The following is a 20866-nucleotide window of genomic DNA, read 5'->3' on the forward strand; positions in this document are numbered from 1 at the left end:
CCATCCCGTTGGGCCAGAAAGAAATGAGGAGGATGTGGGGGGAACATTACGGCATCAGAGATCTGAATCTTTGTCAAATGTTGCTGCACCAGCTTCCCAAAAAGAAATAGCCCTTGTATTGTTTTGTTTTTTGGACAGAGAAAGGCTCGTGCCATTTTCTGTGCGGTTCTCCATTGGACCGGCTGTGAAGGCACATGCACACCAAGCAGCGGACAAAGTGGAAGGAGACAGTGAAGATTTGAATACTGCGGCTGTTTCCACTGACCCCAAACGTCCAGTGGCGCTTTTTGACGGAGCAGATGTTCTCACACAAACACACCCAAGCCTGCAAGCCCAGGAAAATGCCCAACCTGCCTGTTTTTCTTTCGTTCATCAAGCGCTTGTGTCAGAAATCATTATCAAGACAACCAGAACCTCTGATTTGCATTTTCTGTTGTGTGCGTCCACTCCCTTCTGCTTGTTTTTCTTTGAAGATGCTTTTTGTTCCTCGCTAAGGTATACTGGAGAGGCAGACTGCAACAGATTCAGAGCTCTCTGAGCATGAGCGGGTCCTTCAGGAATGGACCAAGGAGTCATTAGGGTGGGCTCTGAATTCCCAACTTGACTTCCTTGTTTGGAAGAACTGATTGGCTGACTGCTGATTCTCCACACAGCTGCAAACAATCACACTGACACCTCTGCAAAGTCCGCCAAGCCGCTTTGTCTTCTCATTTGTACTGTTTTTTAATGGTTTCAAAATGCTTGCTTGGATGACTGCGCTCGGCAGCCTTTTAAACAAATGTGAGCACAAAATAGGGATTGTGCACAGTGATGACATTTCTGTACAGTCTACACTAAAGTACACATGATTGGATTTCAGGGTAATTGTACCTTTTGCTATGTTAAAAATAGGTTAGCTCACTTCCTCTTGCCGCAATACAGACTGGAACAGTGAATCCTGATGGCGTTTCCAATGTGGGGTGTGTAGGTTTGATTGGGATTGCTGTGTAAATTGCCGTAAATGATTACTGTATTTGGAATCTGGTCTCAAACCACGATCGCCCGTGTGAAGCGCTGGCAACATTATCATTGCCCCATGCAGGCAGATACAATGCTGGGGAACTCCAACACACTAAGCGTTACCAATACTGTATCACTAATAATATAAGTCCCCTTGTCTTCGAATGCATCATCACCGATGTGCCTGACCTACATTACTGCTTGTAACTTCAGGTTAGTGACTAATTTCCACCGGTGATCAGCAGTACACCGGCCCTTGCAAAGCTGGCACTCAGCCATATGTAACGCACGCATATAGAACGGCTCAGTGATTCGTTTGGACAGCGCTACACATCTACACTACAGCATCACCTGGACCGGTTCACAATATTTCTCTAATAACATGACAAAAATGTAAAACCTTTTAAATAAAATACATCTCTCACCAGGGATGTCAGTTTCCCCTCCTCAGTCAGCCTCAGTCAGGGCGTAACTTGGTTTGTAGAACAGTTTTGTTCTGATCAGCCAATCAGTGGACGGAAAAGTGCTTATGTCACTGTGGGCCTGTTTGCTGGCCCATAGAGGTGAATCTGAATTCTTGTTGGCTACAAAAACAGTCCCATTGCTTACAATGTGTACGTGACATGGGCCAGCACTCCTGATTCTGAAGGCCCTGGGCAGATGACATTGATAGGGCAACACAAAGAAGCTGACATCTTGGACAAAAAAAAATCCAACATACACATACACAACTGGTAGTGTAAGTAGTGCAGGCAAGAATGAACATAAATGTTAAATGTAAACTTATAAAGACAGACTGATTGCCTGATCTCATTGTCCCATCAGTCATCATGGTTTTAATGGGGGGGGGGGGGGGGGGGGGGGGCTTAGGAGTGGCTCTGAAAAGTTTACCCACTTCTTTAAAGTTCTAATGTAATTCAGTTCATTTTTATGTGCATTAAATTATGATTGTCACTGAATTTGGCGTGAATTTGTACTTGTTCTACGAAACCCTTGTGTTAAAAATGTCACGTTGGTGGCGACCCACAATGCTAATCTAGTCACTGTGGGAACAACTAGTTCAGCACCCTAGCTGATGTCACCCCAGAGTGTTCACCACATCGTGCAACTGTTGTTTGAGGGGCCCACGGGGGCTCCACAATGTCCTGGAAGCCCCATATGACTGTGCACCTGCCACGCATTTCACTCCTTGCACCCCAAACACCGCACCACACCTCACCACTATCAAAGAGCTTAATCTGCGCTGACTCACAGGCAGCAACAGCCAGGACATCTGTGGAGCTTTGGCTGCTTTTGTGTGTGCGCGCGTGCGCGTGTGTAGACTGTGACGCCAGCCAATACTCGTACCCGGCCTGTGTTAGGCCAGCAAGCCAGAGGGAGCCCCGCTGTGCGTTACAAGTGGCGGTCATGTCGGAAGCAGAGGCCTGTGGCTGCATCCTGGACGTCTGACGGCGAATCTGCCAGCCAGGAGTCCTGCACGCTCACACACACACAAACACACTTGGTCATGGTCTGTATTACACACGTAAACACTTAAACACGCGCACTGGCTCCCTCGACCGCATGAATATTCATTTGCAACTGTGATGAGCTGTGACATGTTTCCTGGCAGCGGCCTCCGACCACATGGCAATCCTGCAAGAGAAAGGCCGTGTCCGAGCGTGTTACCCAGACCTGTCTCATTCAATTGCATCCAACCACAATGCTCAGATTTCTCAATCTCAGATAGATTCCAGACGTTCCCTTAAGCAACTCCTCCTTTTCCTTGGCTCTTTGATTCTGAATGAAAAACTTAGAGGCTGCAGGGCAAGTCGATATCCGTGTACGCGTGCATGTTCACATATGGCGACCGGGTAGAGGTGCACCTTGCTCTTCATCTGCACTGCGTTTCCAGTTACGAACCTTGTTGATGGTCTGGTCTTTTGTGTCCGTCGCTGCAGGAAAAGCTGGCACAGCAATAGTGCCTTTGCACGGGCTGCCCATTGTGCACAGATCTTAGCATTGTTCACTTCCCCCTCGCCCCCTTTGCTACTCCCACTCGGGCCAGCTGGCACGGAGATGGCAGCGCCATTGACAAGGTTCACAATACCCCCTCCAGTCCACGCCACAATAGCAGGACATAGACGCAGGCACCTTTGAGGCACACAACGGCCTGTGGAGGGAAAAAGTGGGGCTCACAGGCAGGTGTTTCTGCCAACATCTACATGGTGGGTTTGCAGCTTTCAGCACGGACATGAGGCTGGCAAAGAGGTTTCTTCTTTTAGCCTCCTTTTTTTTAAAGATGCACATTCGTTTTCTCGACATGCTCTCTTGGCTGCATTAGCTGTTTGACATTTGTCACGGCTTATCAATAAGAAACAAGTGGCAGACTCGCTAATGTCTCCGCAGAGGGGTGAGGAGAATTGTAGTGACAGCTGCATGCTCACACGCCACTCCTGAAGTGTTCCTGATATGGTTTTGTTGCGGCATTTATCTGTACGCACTTACCCAAATGTATACAGATAGTCGGTCACCTCCATGAATCTTCAGTGTCTGTGGGACACAGTGGTTTTATGTGATTTCTGAGCTGACTTAAAATGTGTAAATGGGTTCATAGTTGTTTATAAATAAGTTACAAATTTATAGTAAAAATGGTTAAAAAGCTATGGTTAAAAAGTCAAAGTGAGACATCTTCAAAAACAATCGTTTCAGCGAGAGCAAGAGCGAGCTCTCTTCTCGCTATAGACAACCTTTGACGTTTTTCTCCTCTCAGTCAAGCAAGCAAGCGACGGCAGAAATGAAGTTTGAAAAAGCTCATAAACAAGCTGTGGTTGCTCTAAAACATTTGAGCCTTGGGAAATTAGTCTTTGTGAGTATCTCTTTGTTCAAAGTACTAAAAATAGCGATCGCAAATGTTCCTGAATAACTACTTTCAATGTGTTTGTAAACTTGATGGTGTGATGTAGCTCTTAGCTATGTTTCCCTGTGTTTTGGCTAGCTGCTTGTGTTTAGCATATTTCATGTACATTTATAGCTAGTAATTGCATTTTTTACCGCACGCACACATGCGCGCCAAAGAATGCTTCACCAAAGCAGGAAAAGTGAGCCTTGTGTACGGGTTTTCTTATTGGTTCGCTGGCTGTCTAGCAGCATACAGTTGTGATGGAAATTTCGGCTCTTTTTTAAAGAGCCGGTTCCTTTGGGGCGGCTCACTAATAAGACACGGTTCTTTTGGCTCCCAAGTGGCTCCTCAGATTTTTTTGTTGTCTTAAATTAGTTTATTACTTCTTTGTGTGTATTGTGTAAAATGAATTACCAATGTAAAAAAAAAATACATGATAGCATATTAATGGATTAATGAATTAATGGATTAATTTAAATCTCAATGAACATCTACACAAATATAATATAATGTTACATTATAAAGACAAAGGCCCTTATGAATAAATTCCCTAAATTAGGTAAAAATAAGTCAAATCTCTTCATACAAACTTCTCACGAACGAATCGGCTCTACGAAAACCACAGCGTGTTCAACCCAAAGCCCCTCCCCCTGCTCAGTGTGGACACAGCGACGCCGCCGCACATCTTGACCAATGACATTCAACCTTTAACAAAAAAAAAAGATGAGGGGAAAAAAACTAATTGGCTCCCGGTTCATTTCAAAGAGCCGGCTCTTAGAGCCGATTCGTTCGTGACCGACACATAACGAGCATACAGTTGTGAGGACAGCGCGCTGTGGTTGTTACGTAGTGTAAAGTTACATGACTGAATCACCGTGGCAACCCCTGATGGAAGAATCCAAAAGACATTTGGTGGTTAAACAATGGGCTCTCAGTGGCAACAAGATGGTGGTAATCAGGAGCTGAACATGTTCAGAAACTTAACCTAACTACCGCCTCTATCTGGAACGCTCCCATTCACCCATACCATGCAAGCCTTCAGTAGCCCCTCTTTGATTGCGTCTGTTCAGCACTTTTAAGGGAACGATTGCTCTTTGAAACGTGTAACGTGCAATGGACTGACACTGTGTGCACTGCTGACTAATGGCGGAGGCCAAATGTTTAATTGCACATGGCAGGCCAAGCAGCGGGAGGCCACACTGTGGCGGGCTAACAACAAGCGCCCCCCTTCCAACTAGCATACTGGGAGCACAGACGGCAGGCCATAGGGAGGTGAGTGGAGAAGTTTGGCGGGTGTTTGTTGTTTATATGAGGGCAAAATCAAAGTAAAAGTATTCTGTGGTGGCGTGCCAAGCAGTAGCACAGCTCACTGAGCAAGATGTGTTATCCCATATTTGTGCCGTCCTGCTTTGCATTGACCCTCTGGTGGTCTCTCTTCTTCCCAGCAGGCCTGTGGTTTGTCCTGGCGCTGCTAATGGATCCAGACCGGTCCTTGGGAGCAAGACGGGGGAAGTTGAGCCGGCTGAGACCCTGTGTCTCAGACACCCGCAGGGTGGGAGGAAGCGCAGATCAGCACGGGAAGTGAGAGCACCTGTGCAGGTCAGTGGCGGGCTGTCAAGCTTCACTAATTTTAAAATTGACCCTTGACACCCATTCCCACGGCGCACCATGGCCGACAAAGTTCTGGTTTCCAGTTGGACTCCTGCTTCTAATTATCTGCTAAACAAAGTTGTTATCCGATAAGGGCTACTTAGAACACCAAATCGCTGATTGTGTCCTTTGCTGGGTGTTGTTACAAATGGGCCCATTACCACACAACAGGGATGTGGTGAGTGATTCAATAAATTGGGGCTAAAGCTGATAATGGCCGTTGCTGGAGTGGTCGACCCACTGTGAGGGATTATCTTGGCTATTGATACAGCACTGACACACACACACACACGCACACACGCACACACAGCCACTTGTACACCAAGGATCATTAATTCATTAAACATAAGACAAATTTGCCATTTGTCTACGTACCTGTTTCATAAATGTCAGAATGTTCTGGAAGAAGACACTTTGGATACTTGACATGACACCTGGACGCATCCCGGTGTGTAGAAACGTATTTTAACACTAAAACTTAATTTTTGTATTCTCAAATGAGTTCGAATAGACTCAAAATCATACGTGTGTATTTAGTTAGTGAGTGGCTGATACAGCAGCTACAATCTCCAAGCTAGACATAATTAGTAGACTAGTTAGGTAGTTGTATATAACTGGGGATGCCCCTATTCACATTTTTTGGTCTTTGTTTAGTCTTTTTATGGTCTTGCCAATCTGATCCCATCCAATACCGATACTTTTTTTTTTTAAATAAGCTTTTGTCACAAACATGAATTTGTGGAATTCAATATGGTTACGAAAATAGCTCTTCAAAGGATTAACAATAATGCAAGAAAAGTATTGAATGTACTTTTTATTACACAGCATGACCAACAATATTGTTCAGCTTTTGTAACAAACCTCTGTGAGTCAGGTTCCTAATCCAATAAAAGATCCAGTAAAATATAAAATGGGAAAAAATGGGCACGCAAAACACATTAAAGGTAGGACGAATCATTTGACGTAGTTATAGATCAATCGATCATTTTTTGACGGTCCCTAGTATAAACAGCCAGCAGTTAGAGCAGCACAAATGTTTTGGCCATTTGTGGACAATGGCTCTTACTGTGGTTGGCTGGAGTCCCAAAGAAAGAAATGGCTTTATAACCTTTTCCACACTGATAGATCTCAATTACTTTCTTTCTCATTTCTTCCTGAATTTCTTTAGCGCTCTGTAGATGTTTAGCTTTTGAGGATCTTCTGGTCTACTTCATTTTGTCAGTCAGGTCCTATTTAAGTGATTTCTTTTTTGAGAACAGGTGTGGCAGTAATCAGGCCTGGGTGTGGCTCGAGAAAATGAACTCAGGTGTGATAAACCACAGTTAAGTCATGTTTTAACAGGGGGGCACTCACTTTTTCACACAGGACCATGGAGGTTTGTTTTTTTTCTCCCTTAATAATAAAAAGTTTCATTTATAAACTGCATTCTGCGATGAGTTGTGTTGCCATTGACTAATATTTACATTTGTTTAATGATCTGAAACATTTAAGTGTGCCAAACATGCAAAAAATAAGAAATGGGGAAGGGGGAAAGACTGTGACACCACTGTACGTATAATTTTGCCCTGTGATTCATGTGATCAGCAATTAGTTCTTCATCCTTTCCCTGAGGTCTATGAAAATGATCGCAGCATGCCAGAAATGTTGTGTCGCTCGGCTGAATGACTTAAGGCTCAACTGATTTTCTCTGTTGACATTTTGCACGTTGAAGTATTTCACCCATCAGTGAAAGACGCAAGCACACACTCACATGGCCGCCTTCATTCCTCACAAGCGTGTCCCCTGAATCCTGGCATTCTCCTCCTCCATTGTTCCTCGACTGCTGTCATTAGCATCATAAAAGCTGTGAGGATATGCATGGTTTCATTTACAAAATCATCTCCTGGTGTATGGGTGATGAAATCCAGGGAGGGGTAGGAAGCTGTGTGTGTGTGTGTGTGTGTGTGTGTGTGTGTTGGGGTGGCTTGCATGCTGCCCCAGGAGCAACAATTAAATGTAACCAGCAGTCTCAAGCCAAGGCGTACTCACTCAACCAGGAACCCCCCCGAACAAAGAGCTGCTTATGTGTTTTCATCAACCCACCGTTGTATGGGGGGGTTTGACCCCAACCTGTAACAGAAGCGCTTTTTTGTTTGGGAATGACACTCATGACCTTGTGTTGGACCACAAAGGTTCTGTCAGTCACAGCACCGTGTAAAATCTTTGATTGGGACTGGTTTAAGCATCACGGCAGCACACAGCTGCTGGTCAGTTGGCCGTAAGTGGACCTCGTGTGCTTTTAAGCTGTTGTCCACTCTGAGTTTAGCCAGCGCGGCTCCTGACCACCAGGGATGGTCCCAACATGAGGCGGCACTCAGAGCATGCTGGGCCTTGGAGCCAGCAGCGAAACCTAGTTGAACAATGCTCTGGGGGGTGCGATGCTTTGTGCATCATGCTCCGAGACGGTGAGTCATTTTCAGTGGGGAGTGGGTCTTAATCTTTGTCGTCTATTAATGCGCTTGTAGGTGGCGACACCCGCTGTCCTAGAAGACCACTGATGGTGTTGAATGTGGCAGTCCTGCCTGTTGTTGTTACCAAGTGTTTATAAGTATTTCATGCGTGTTATATATCAACTGTTTGAGTGGAAAGTGAAATTCTTACTTATCTATTTAAGTGTCATATTTGGAGGTGTTTGAAATCGCCACATAAAATAGCTAATGCTAATCGCTAGCTACACTATATGGGATTTTGGGACTTTATGTTGAATGTCACAGAGAATGATTTTTTAAAAACGTTTTTTACTTAAGTTATAATTGACATGTTTTCTCTCTGAATGTACAGTTTTATAGCGCTGAACTGGAGTTGAAAACCTGTTATCTGTCTGCTGAGAACTAGTAGGGAGTCCAAATGTTAGTGGGAGCAAAATAAAAAACACTTTTTGTTAAAATAATATTGAGTTGTTGTGGATAAAATTGTGCCTCAAATGTTCATTAAACTTGAAATGACACCTCTTGTTAATCCAAATACAGTGGAACCTTGGTTAGCGTACGCCCTGAGAACACTGTGCAATTCCAATTGTGTTGTTATCACAAAACATCCTTATTGGCAGCCGAGTAGCATGCCTGTCTACGATGTCATCAGCGGTTGTAGTTCTTTGCTCGCTGACACAGTTATGCCACAAATCTCAAACATGCTAACACAAAACACATTTTTATAGTTTTACAATTATAGTTTTGCATGCATAAAATCATTTTAAATGCACATAAGTGATGACTTTAAGGGATAAATGACCATTTAAAGGAAAACTACACTTTTTGGGGGGAATTTTGGCCACCATCCACAATCTTTACTGTATGTGAGACATGAACACACGTGTTTTTTCTTTTCTGTGCTTTCTAAAGATATAAAAACTGCTAAAAAAGAGGCACCTCTTTGCTACACGTAATGGGTCACACCTATTCCTCCTGCAAAGCCTGCTATTAAGCCCGCATGTAGTAACGGCTACATTCATGATAACATATAATACTTGCAGTATTTTGCTGTACTTTGGTCGTTTTAAGCATTCCTGGAACATAGAAAGGAACACTACACCAAGACTATTAACTTGCAACAAAAACACTGCAGCACTGCCTTTTGGTAGTGGCCTGAGGCATTGTGAGCGAGTGTGTGGTGAAGCTAGTCGCTACCTGGTTAGTAGCTAGCTGGTGTGGTGTGGCCAGGTGTCACCACTACAGTAACGTAGTTGTTGGGCGTAACAATGTCAATAACAATAATAATAATAACAATGTCGCTGTAGCTTGGTTAATATGCAGGTCACATGATGTAAATGGAGCGTTGTTGGCGCTTTTTGGAGGTTTTTTCAGAAGGCTTTATAGGCGGAGTAGTGGCCCAAAAGAAACGCTGTAGTATGACCGCTAATCGTTCTACTGACAACAATGTGAAATAGAAGATGAGTTCAATGGTGAAACAGATGTCAGATGTTGAGCTTGATGATTGCAACGTGAGTTTTCTTCCACTGACTGTATCCACCAACGGCGGTTCACATATGACTTCTGCATGCCTTTGTTCCACAGCCATTTACGTCCTGAATACGTTCTTCGGGGTGAATTCAATAATCTTTCATGTGCCATTGTGATGGATCGGCCCTATTTTTTCTTATTTATTTCTTTATTTTAAATCCTGAGGTTGACAAGCGACCGAGGGGAGACCACACGGCTCCGGCGCGGCCTTTGTTTTGCATTGCAGTCCATTTACTGATAGACTATAAATCTTCCCCATGCAAATATGATCTCCCCTTCGCAGGAAAATCCTCCTGAAGGTTAAAATGGTTTGTGATGGAATTCAGCATTTTACTCTCAAAATGATGTCCAGACTCAGGAGGCTAAACTGGCAATACAGGGGGATTAGTGACGTTGAGTGATTTTATGTCGGTTGTTACAATTTGATGGCACTTCTGTGGTAAATGCTTGAAATAAAACCCATTAAAGTTTTTACTGTTCACCGTTTCTACGCTTACTTTCATAAAACCATCTGAAATTGCCCCCTTCAGGATTTCTGTGAAGCCATTATTTAGCGTCGCTGTGCGTGCACGTGATTACAAGGAAGCCAGCAGCTTGAGTACCTGCAACCGGCGGGCCTGCACAACAAAAGCGGGCGGGCCGTTCCCTCTGATAAACAGACATAATTCAAATGTCGGCGTTTGAATGTCATCCTCAAAGAGCTCTCTCCATCAGCGCTCAATCATTATAGGCGATATGGGAGGAGGGAGGAGGGAGGGGGGCATTGTTTCATCTGTTTGAGCTTCCTACCCCTCTAATTATTAAAGCGCCTTCACCACCTCACCATCCCCCTCCTCTTTTAAAAACGCACACAGGGAGAAAAAGATTAGAAGTATTGTCGCCGTTTGACAATTTGATTTTTTTCCCGCTTCTCCACTTCCCCCTTTTTTTCTCTCTCTCTCCGGCACCACTGAACAAAGATCTACAGATGAAGTGGCAAACTCTGGATCAGTGCCAGGTGAGCCGTCCCTCACAGTGGCGGGCAAACAAATTGATGTGTTCCACAAACTGTGCCACGACAGCAGCGGGTTGCGCCACCGCCTGCCAAAGACCACAAAATCGTCCCAGTTCCCGTGCCAGGCGTGCGCACCCCCGGTGGCAGAGTGAGGACACAGGCCGATGAACAATTGCAAAAGTACATGACATCACATGCGACAGGCAGCAGGTGCTGCCAACAAAGTCATTAGCGTGAGATGTCCCAATCCACACTCGTTGGCTTCCAATCCAATCCCATCCCATTTTTTATAGTATTGGCTACCGATCCGTTATTTATTAATTTTTTTTAAATAATTAGCGTTTGTTACCAATATGAATTTGTGGAATTGTACACAGCGGACATGTCTGCATGCTGGTGTTGCATTTTCTTGTCCTTGGGGGTGGCGGGGGTCAAGTGGCAACCAGCTTTGAGGCGCATTCCTGCACCTCACCTACCATGTTGAAGTGTGGCCCAGAGTTACAAACATGATACGGCAACCGAAATGGCCCAATATCGTGGCTGAAGCCGATATTAACCGGTCTTGAAAATACAGCGGATCGGCAGCCGATCCCGATCCTGAATGTCGGATCGAAACGCCCCTATGTTTTACCCCTGCTCGTCACACCAAATACATGTTTTTGCATAGAACTCTCAATAATAACATCATGGAATTCATAGCTCACCGAATGCAATTGGCTCACATAAAGTGCATCACCAAGACAAAGCCTTAAAAATGTTTTCCTACACACAAACACTGTAAATAGCATATCAACAATATATTTTAAAATAAATCATTAGTCAGGAGGATAAGCGTATTGAAAGTATTTAACTGGGAGTTCCTGAAATCAGGTTATGTGTGGATGAACAATTAAAATGCTCAATATTGGCTTTTGTACCTATACGTAAGCTATTTTCTAGCAGATAATGATAATGTTAGTTATTATACTAATAATTAGAGCTGTCAAAAATAACGTGTTAAAGTTATTTCATTAAATACGTACAATTTTTTGGTGTAATTAACGCATGTGCACCGGAGCAAGCACGACTCTTTGTTATGACGGCAGACAGAGTGTCCCCACACAGTCACACACGGTCTGTTATAACTTCATTCTACCTGAACACACACTTCCTCAATGTCATTGTCATGAACATCACAAAAACGGCTTAATTGTGTGTGTGGGTGCGTGTGTGTTTGTGTGAATAAACAAGACGGTAAAGAAAAACTTGAGGTGGATATTGTTATCACTTACTTTGTAACTCTTAATTGGATTGTACAGTTTGCTACATTTATGTATGCTGCAAAATACACTGAAACGACTAAAATTACCTTAAGTTACGTGATGTCTTTGAACGCCACTCCTCATTGCTCATAACACGGTTTAACGTATAATTCAATGATTTTAAAGAGACTAGTGACTTCGGGCAACAGGCGGGGTGCACCCTGGACTGGTGTCCAGCCAATGGCAGGGCACATATAGACAAACACTCACATTCATACCTATGGACCATTTAGAGTCTCCAATGAAGCTAACATGCATGTTTTTGGAATGTGGGAGGAAAGCGGAGTACCCAGAAAACCCACACACACACGGGGAGAACATGCAAACTCCACACAGAAATGCCCAAGGGAGAATCCAACCCAGGTCTTCCCATCCCCAGACTGTGACTGTGTGGCCAACATGCTAACCACTAAACCACCGTGCGGCCCTAATGGTGACTAATCATGAATAATTAATTTAAAAACTGTGATTAATCTGATTTCAAATTTGTAATCGTTTGACAGCCCTACTAATAATACTAGTACTAATCATAGTAGACTATAATAACTTTGCGTAGGGGCCTTCAGGACAGACGCACATACACACTCACCTAGCACAATCAGAGTTGCGCAACTTAAGATTTGACTCATGTAAAATTACAGGGAGACTCACACCGGCTTGACTCTCACTTTCACACAGGCTTGGCTTTTGCTTTCCAGTTACACAGGCTTTGGTTTCACTTTTTAGAGGGGTGCGACAACTGCTATAGATACAGTACTCTGTGTACTTTGATTCTGGGCTCTTTCCTCGATCTTCCTCATTGATGCTGAGAGTCCAGCACTGTAACCAAACATATTGTTTTTTTTTTTTTTTTTTTTTTTTTTTAGGACAATGTGAAAACCTTTTAAATGGTGTGATCAGTGACTACTTCACTGATAGCAATGCGGTCCAAAGAACCAGGAAGAAAGGATAAAGAAAAGAAATAGCCATGACAATATCAACTGATATTAGCATCAGGTCATCCTCATTATGCTTCTTTTGCTGGTTGCATGTCACAAATAAACATTGTTAGGCAAATCCTGCGATATGCAATACAGGTTCTAGGAAAAATGACAAAATACTGCATGTGACAGTGATTTTTCCTGAGGTATTATTGAAGGAAGATGCCATACTCCCCTCTTGCATAACCAACGCATTATGTCATGTTCTGCATGACAGGTTGGACTTTAATTTTGGTTTTCCTTAGTTTTCACGCCATTTTCTGTTTTGTGCACCTATTTTGGTTGTTTGTTTTCTGTTTGGCACAATGTTGAACTGCTTCATGCAGTCACTGGAAAGAGCGTGCAGCAGTACCTGTTTCTTATTAATCAGGCGCTGATATCATTCTTTCATTCATTTTCGATACCACTCGTCGTCATTAGGCTCACAGGTATGCTGGAGCCTATCCCAGCTTCTGGCAAGAGGTGGGATACAGCCAATTGCAGGGCAGACAGACAAACAACCATTCACACTCCCCTTAACACCTATGAGAGTCACCAATTAAACCGGAGCACCAGACCCACACACGCATGGAGAGAACACGCAAAACACAGAGATCGTCCACTGGACGTACGAATCAGATTTCCTAACTGTATGGCCAACATGCTAAGGACTAGGCCACTGTGCGGCCTGCCGATATCATTAGCAAAAAAATATGATCCGAATATATGATTCAATATCTCATTTTGATATTGGATTTTGAATATCGTCCGATATTGGCCAGTCCCTGTTTAAAACTACAACTACAGCATAAAACAATACATGTTTTGAATTGGTCTTTTGATTAGTGATGTAAGTACTGTGGTCATTGAAGAAGGCAACTTTTTGTTGAGAAAATCAAATTGAGCTCTCAGTGAAACTACATTTACACAGAAGAAGCACTCTGGATGATCCAAGCAGGAGACTTTACAACCTCACACGGGCCCCAGTGGGGCCTTGATGGCATTTGCTGCCTCTATCTTTGATACGTAATGAGCCTCCCTGCTTTCTTACAATCAGCACAAATCAATATGTACACTGGAAACATGCTTTATCCCCTTGTGATGAATAGCTCCGGTGGCCAGAGACAGAGAGGGATTGTGGCGAAGGAGGAGGAGAGATAATCATATCTCTACGCTCAGTCTATAAGCTTTCTCAGCATTATCGGGGGGGGGGGGGGCATCACCTTAAATTAGGGACGGAATGTGATTTTCACAAACTTAATGCGAATCTACAACATTCACAGAGTTGGAAGACCGAGCTGCTATCATGTGTGACTTTTTATATTCCAAAAAAGAATCAGCCTGAACAAGGGTTGTGAATGGTTGAGTCAGGACGTATAGCTGGAAGATTGGTGGTTAGATCCCCGCCTCCTGGTTCACTGTGAAGCACTTGGGGTACCTTGAAAGGTGCTCTATAAATCTATGCATTCATTTTCTGTGCCCCTTGTCCTCACTAGGGTCGCGGGAGTATGCTGGAGCCTATCCTGGCTGACTTTTGGGCAAGAGGGGTGTACACCCTGGACTTATCTCCATATAGACAAACAATCATTCACACTCACATTCATACGTATGGACAATTTAGAGTCGCCAATTAACCTAACATCCATATTTTTGTAATGTGGGAGGAAGCTGGAGAACCCGGATCAAAACCCACACACGCACGGAGAAAACATGCAAACTCCCCACAGAAATGCCCAAATGAAGATTTGAACCCAGATCTTCCATATGTCCTGACTGTGGGGCCAACATGCTAACTGCTAGGCCAGTGTGCAGCTAATTTATCATTATTGTTATTATTATTATTTTAAAAGATCTCACCAAGTTGCTGTCACCTTCATTTTAGTGTGTGATTGAAGCAAAAATGTACGATTTCAAGCTAAAGGGAGACATTCTGCCTCATTATTCTTCTTAAAATGTCTGGGCCTCTTTTTTTCCAAGGATACTTATACCATCCTTGACCCCCTCAGATCAAGAAATGGGGGTCTCCTTTGAGAATCCCATTTGGGGTGAGTTCTCATGGCAATTTCTGCTCATAAATATCAGAGACACCCAAGATACAGGGAACTGGAAAAACTGTTTTTTGTTAATAATGTTGATAGTCAGAATTCTGGTATTTGTGAATGATTGAATTATTGGTGATAATGAGGAAGTCAGTTGTTGCTTGTGTGAACTGTGGAGAGCAACAGAGAAACGAGTGCGAGTGCGGGTTTAAGAATAAATAACCTGTTGGAACTGAACACTGCTGACTTGAAATGGCTGCTTGAATGGTAGGCATGCACTCACGTTTGTGACATACTGAATGTCTCAGCATTAACATTGGTTAACATAATTACAAATATCAGGGAGTTACTTGCCTTGAACAGTCAATAACGGTTTCATGATGGAGGTGATGTGTTTGTTTGCACGTTCCGTTGCACTAAAATTACCCAACTGCCATTGCAGTTATTTGGGACTTTATATTTCTGGCCCTGAAACTTGATGATTATTTTTATTGGTTTGTTTTTATTTGTGAGCACATGAATACCGTTAGTGGCCAAGACGCAGAAATGTAAGTAAAGTGAGTAATTAAGTTACTTTTGATACTTTGTATTTCTGCTTCTGGTATTCCTAGGAGATGGACATTGACCACAATAGTTCACCCCCCCACACCATCCTACCCTCCCCACACACACACGCAGACACGCACGCACACAGCACTAGGGCCTGTGATCCATAAGGGTCCCACGAGGAGACAGACTTAAGCAACAAGGAAGCCTTTCCTCCCAAGTTGGCGTACTATTAGGGCAAAGAGCGCAGTTGTTGCCGACCTATTTGCTGCTGCTGCTGCTATGCTAATGTACCATTCTCCCACCCCTCACACACACTGTCCCCCACTCATCGTCTATTCCTGTCTTGTGACCCCTTTCCTCCCTTCCACCCATTCACCGTCTGAAGGGCAGGTAACGTTCCTAATTGATCTGCGGAGATTTCGGCTAACCTTCTTCCTCCCGCAAAGAGAGATGAGAGGGCAGAGATTAGGGGTGGGGAAGGGGGCGGGGCCTGGGAAGATGGATGGGTGCTTTTTTTTGCCAGTGCTGATCTGGTAAATCTACAACATTGCAAAGAGTTTATGAATCTGTTTGCCTCCAATCATTTGTCTGGAATATCACTGGGAATCTGTTGCAATAACCTTGCAAGCGTAACGGAAGAGAATGATGTGCTTCTCCTCATCAACAAGAACAAGACACCAGGAACAGCGCTGGCTTTTTTTCAGAACACAGCGAGGCGATAAGGGGAAACCATTATCTGGGCGATCGATGAAGAGTGAGGGGGCTTCGTGATTAATGTCAGCATGCATATCCCAGGGCTGTCCGCAGGGTGTCCCCTCGAGATGCACCACAGGAGATGTTCCATAGCAGCTTTTGTGGACAAGCAAATATCTGCATGATGAATCATTTACACTGAGCTTGCTTGACTTTCTGATTATTTAACTCACATGTTTGATTGAATAAATTCATTTGGTGTTTTCTTATGCAGAAGATGACAAGTGGGGCAAAAGGGAAGTGATGGAGGAGGGGTGTCTGTGCTCCTTAGTCCAAAGTTGAGTTAAATGTTTGAGGAACATTGGAAGAAATGACACTTGGTTCATCAACCCTGACATCACTGTGCTGTGTGTCGTCTCTCACCTCTGTGAGGCTATTATTGACAGGATTAGAGTGGTGGATATCTTAGCTTGAGCACTCCTCGACTGCAAGTGGAGGAAAAAAGACAGGCAAATTACCAGCTAATGGACCACTGGGCACTAATATCTAAATCCCTGATCTGCCTGTAATTGCTGCAAAATGCTCTGGCTCGTTCTTTATGAGAGACTTCTAAGCAACTCTGCTCCCTCTTTATTATAGCAACAAGAAACACGGGATGAGTGAAAAGAGCTCTTATTTTCTCCCTTTCAGTCACTTCCCATGCCGGAATCCCCAAGACATCATTAATGTCTCTCCTCTCTTTCATATCTCCATAGAAGGAGAGCCAAGTGACTGTCCTGCAGTCAAGCGCATGCCCGTCCACCAGTGATTAATCTCCTTGTAAAGGATGATATGGAGCAAGAGACCTTGTTGTTAAGGTGCTTTATTTGCATTAGCATTCATAATTACTTAATGACAAGCCAGACGCGGTTCACAGCAACTGTAAGCGTAGAAACATACAGTATGTCATGTATTCCAATTAGAACACCACTAAAACTTGGTGGTCCGTGACCACTGGTATTACTGAAATGGTGAAATACAGTATTAGGCAGTATCACACAGTGTTCCACATGGTGACAGTAACAACACTGCTATTTCCATCCATCCATCCATTTATCTTCTGCCACTTATCTGAGGTTGGGTCGTGGAGGTAGCAATCTGAGACAAGAAGTCCAGGCTCCGCATCCCTGGCTGATTCGTCCAGCTCCTCCTGGCGGATACTGAGACGTTCCCAGGCCAGCTAAGAGATATAGTCTCTCCAATGTGTCCTGGGTCTTTACCGAGGACCAGCCAGACGTGCCCTGATCACCTCCCCATGGAGGCGTCCAAAAGGCATCCTAACCAGATGCCCGAGCCACCTCATCTGGCTCCTCTCAATGCAAAGGAGCAGTGGCTTCTCAACCTATCTCTAAGGGACAGCCCAGCCACCCTATGGAGAAAACTCATTTTGGCCGCTTGTACCCGGGATCATGTCCTTTTGGTCACAACCCATATTACAAACCATATTGAATTATTTATTCTTATTCTCTTTTCTTATGTCTCATGTCTTGTCTTGCCTTGGTTGTTTTATTTTGTGGTTAAGTGATTAAGTACATTGTGTTTTTGCAGAGCTGCTGGAAAAGTGAATTACTGTTGGAGATGAATACAGTATAGCATCCAAAGCTCATAACCACTGTGCCATTTTAAATGTTAAAATTATGAAATATGATAAGATTACAACAGACCGGACAGAGCCTGTGGGCTCTGAAAAGTTGGGGACCGCTGTTTTAGACCACTGGTCCAGTGGTCCAGACCATTGGTCTGTGGGTCCAAACTTTTTGGACTGGCTTGTGTTCCAACAAATCTCCGGCGGACCAGCAGGGGGAGGGGATGGAAGGAGTGTCTAATTTGTCATATTTATTATATTTTGTGTAAAACTAAGACAGGAACGGCATCAAACTAAAAGCACAAAATAAATAAAGACCCACCCTTTTTCAGAGACAAGAATATAACCTTGCTGTTTGATGTGTGTTGTAACAGGCGGTGTGCTAGCAATAGCATGAATTAGCTTGAGGTTGTGAACCGAACAAATTTGCACATTAGCACTCAAAAATGTCATCAAACATTTTTGCATTCCCACCCAGTATTTTGGACCAAATATAAGGTAAAAGAAAAACTGCAAAAATAGACAATAGTAGTCTATCTGTGCAGCATGGGAGGAAGTTAGCATACGCTCAGTGGTGTGTTCACGGACCATCGAACAAAGTCAGATGATCGCCAAAAACAACATAAACATGCAAAAACTGGGGGATTTCTAACTATGCATTATTTTTTTATTTTTTTCAAATAATGGCCTGTACTTCCAAAATTTATTTCCATTTACGTAAAATTTGATGTCATTATTTAACTTTTGATTTATTTTTTTTAAGTGGCCGTGGCCTGGTGGTTGAGGACCCCTGTTTTAGAGAACATGACTGAAATGGAAAATTAGAAGCTACTCCAGTGGCACCCCACAAAACTTCAAACAAGAGAAACAACTTTCATAGCAAAGTAACTTTCTCCGACTACAACCTGCGAAAAGTGCCGTCTTAGCAATATCCCATTTAATCAAGCTATGCCACAATAGGACACAGCAGGAAGCATGTGTAAATAATGCATTAATAACCATCCTATCCCCACTCCTACAGGCAACGCTGGCATGCAGGGAGTTTAAATATCTCTAAGGGATACCTTCATCTGAAAAGTGCTCAGCACTGCCTACAACCGCTGATGGAAAGAAAGAGTCGTTAAAACTAATTGTGGGAAGTTCATTGGCAGTTCAGCGTTAACTGCAATTTCTAAGGCTGGGTTTTTACTGCAGGTCTTAGTTAACAATTCCGGTTGAGTTTTTTGGTGTATATCTGCAAGTAACCCATATGTGATATTACTGTGATTACATTTGCGGAGTACCTGAAACAACCCTCTTGTACACATGCCCAAAATGAATGTAAACAACTGTAAGAATGTCATCAGAAAGGGATAAACAATCTTCATCACTGTCTGCCGGGATTTCCAGTCAGTGTAGCCTGCCTGGTCCAGCCAGCCCCACCTTCCACCTGGGCTCGAACCAGGGTCTGCAGAAAAATAGTCAAGAGTGCTACACATCGACCTAAAAGCCCCGACTGTCGACTTGATGTCCAGTGGGTGTCAGCTAGCATGTGTCACGCTAGCACACCTCTGTAGAAGGTGGTGAGGACTGGAGGAGGGGAGGTGTGTTCTCCTCAACCGGCGCAGAAAATTAATTCGCTGCTAAGCCTTTTTTACTCTGGTGTGATAGGACCAGGCCAGGGTGGCTATTTTCTGTATCTGCTGACGATGACCACAGCTGCATTGTAGATTAGGAGTGGTGTACTGTATAACTGGGCTGGCTCCTCCTGATGTTGATGATGATGATCTGTTTAGTTTTGTCCCACATTCGGGCCCAGGTTGTTGTTTTTACGCAAGTGGATCAGGTGTCTTCGTCCCAGTAGGCCAAGTAGTTGTTATTCTGGATAAGGCCCACTATCATTGTGGTTTGTTGTGGATCTAGCACAGCAGTCATGGGTCATCAGGGTGAACAACAGCGGACTCAGGAAGCAACCTTGAGGGAGCTGGTGCTCAGGGAGATGACATTGGAGGTGACTGAGGTCTGTTGGTGTGGAAGTCAAGTAGCCAGTTACATGGGTGGGGGTGGTTGTTGAAGCCAAGAGCGGCCAGTTTGCTCATCAGATGCTGTAGCTTGATGTTACTGAATGCTGAGCTGAAGTCCAGTGTGTGTTGTGTCCTTCAAGATGTTCTATGCTCAGGTGGAGTGCAGAGGATCTAAGAGGAGGAGGTAAGCAATCTTGAGTGATGATGTGATCGGAACCTCTCAAAGCATTTCATCATGATGGGGGTGAGTGCATTAGGGCGGTAGTCATTGAGAGAGAAGATTGTGGGTTTTTGGGGTACGACTGTGGCGGCCTTTAGGCATGATGGCAACACAGTTGAAAATGTCTAACCATAACAACCAATAATAATAACCAGATGTTTTACAGCAGAATACCCCTAATATCATGGGTTTGGAAGTCAGCCATGTTGTATGACCAATCAGGAGGAACAATGTCATTGTTTCCCCATGTACACTGCATGACTAACGCCTCCAACTACATTTCCAGTTGTACCCAATTCCAAAATGGGTAGTCCAAGTCAAAACTGTGTTCGAAATGACCAAGTGTATGTCCAGCTGAGTTGACATGCAATGTGTGTTTTGCGCTTGCAGGAACATTTCTACATGCGCCACGTGTTGGTTTAACTCTATGACTGAGCCATCAAGTGTGAACCAAACCTGGCTTGCCTGACTCGGAACTAATGGGAGAGGCCCAATCAATATGAAACATCAGCTATCAACTGCCTTTGACTCGGATCTTTAATTTCTCCTACAGTCAATAGCCCACGGCCTGGAACGCTAGGACATGCCTTCATGTCACTTCTGTCATCATGTACTGTATATGTCTACAACTCCTTCAAGTCCCAGTCAAGAGTGCAAACTTTGGTTTGGGCTGGAAGAAACAAAGATTATACCTTTCAAAACCAATTGAGCACTCTTGAAAGAACTGTCAGCACACAAAAACTGAGTCCACTTTTCTGAGTTGCTGAAAAGTTGACATTTTAGAACTTCGGCTTTCTTCCCCTTCGGCAATGTTATCGTATCCTGCTGGGGACGCCTGCTGTGTGAATGAGAACATCTGGTTGTCGGGATTTCAGCAAGATTGTGTGTTTGTGAGCAGATGTATGTACACAATGACTATATGGTGCGTGGTCCCATTCAACACTTAGGCCTGCGGG

At 43.9% G+C, this 20866-nt stretch overlaps 1 long non-coding RNA gene across 1 annotated transcript; it reads left to right on the top strand.

The window, feature by feature from the left end:
• The first annotated feature begins 3734 nt into the window (after window positions 1–3734).
• LOC129192198 (uncharacterized) lies at window positions 3735–6285 on the top strand. Its single transcript, XR_008573380.1, has 3 exons — window positions 3735–3847; window positions 5059–5152; window positions 5326–6285. It is a non-coding gene; the product is annotated as an uncharacterized LOC129192198 (long non-coding RNA).
• The last annotated feature ends 14581 nt before the right edge of the window (window positions 6286–20866 follow it).

This window comes from Dunckerocampus dactyliophorus, chromosome 1 (genome assembly GCF_027744805.1).
Source record: "Dunckerocampus dactyliophorus isolate RoL2022-P2 chromosome 1, RoL_Ddac_1.1, whole genome shotgun sequence".
Lineage (NCBI taxonomy): Eukaryota > Metazoa > Chordata > Actinopteri > Syngnathiformes > Syngnathidae > Dunckerocampus > Dunckerocampus dactyliophorus.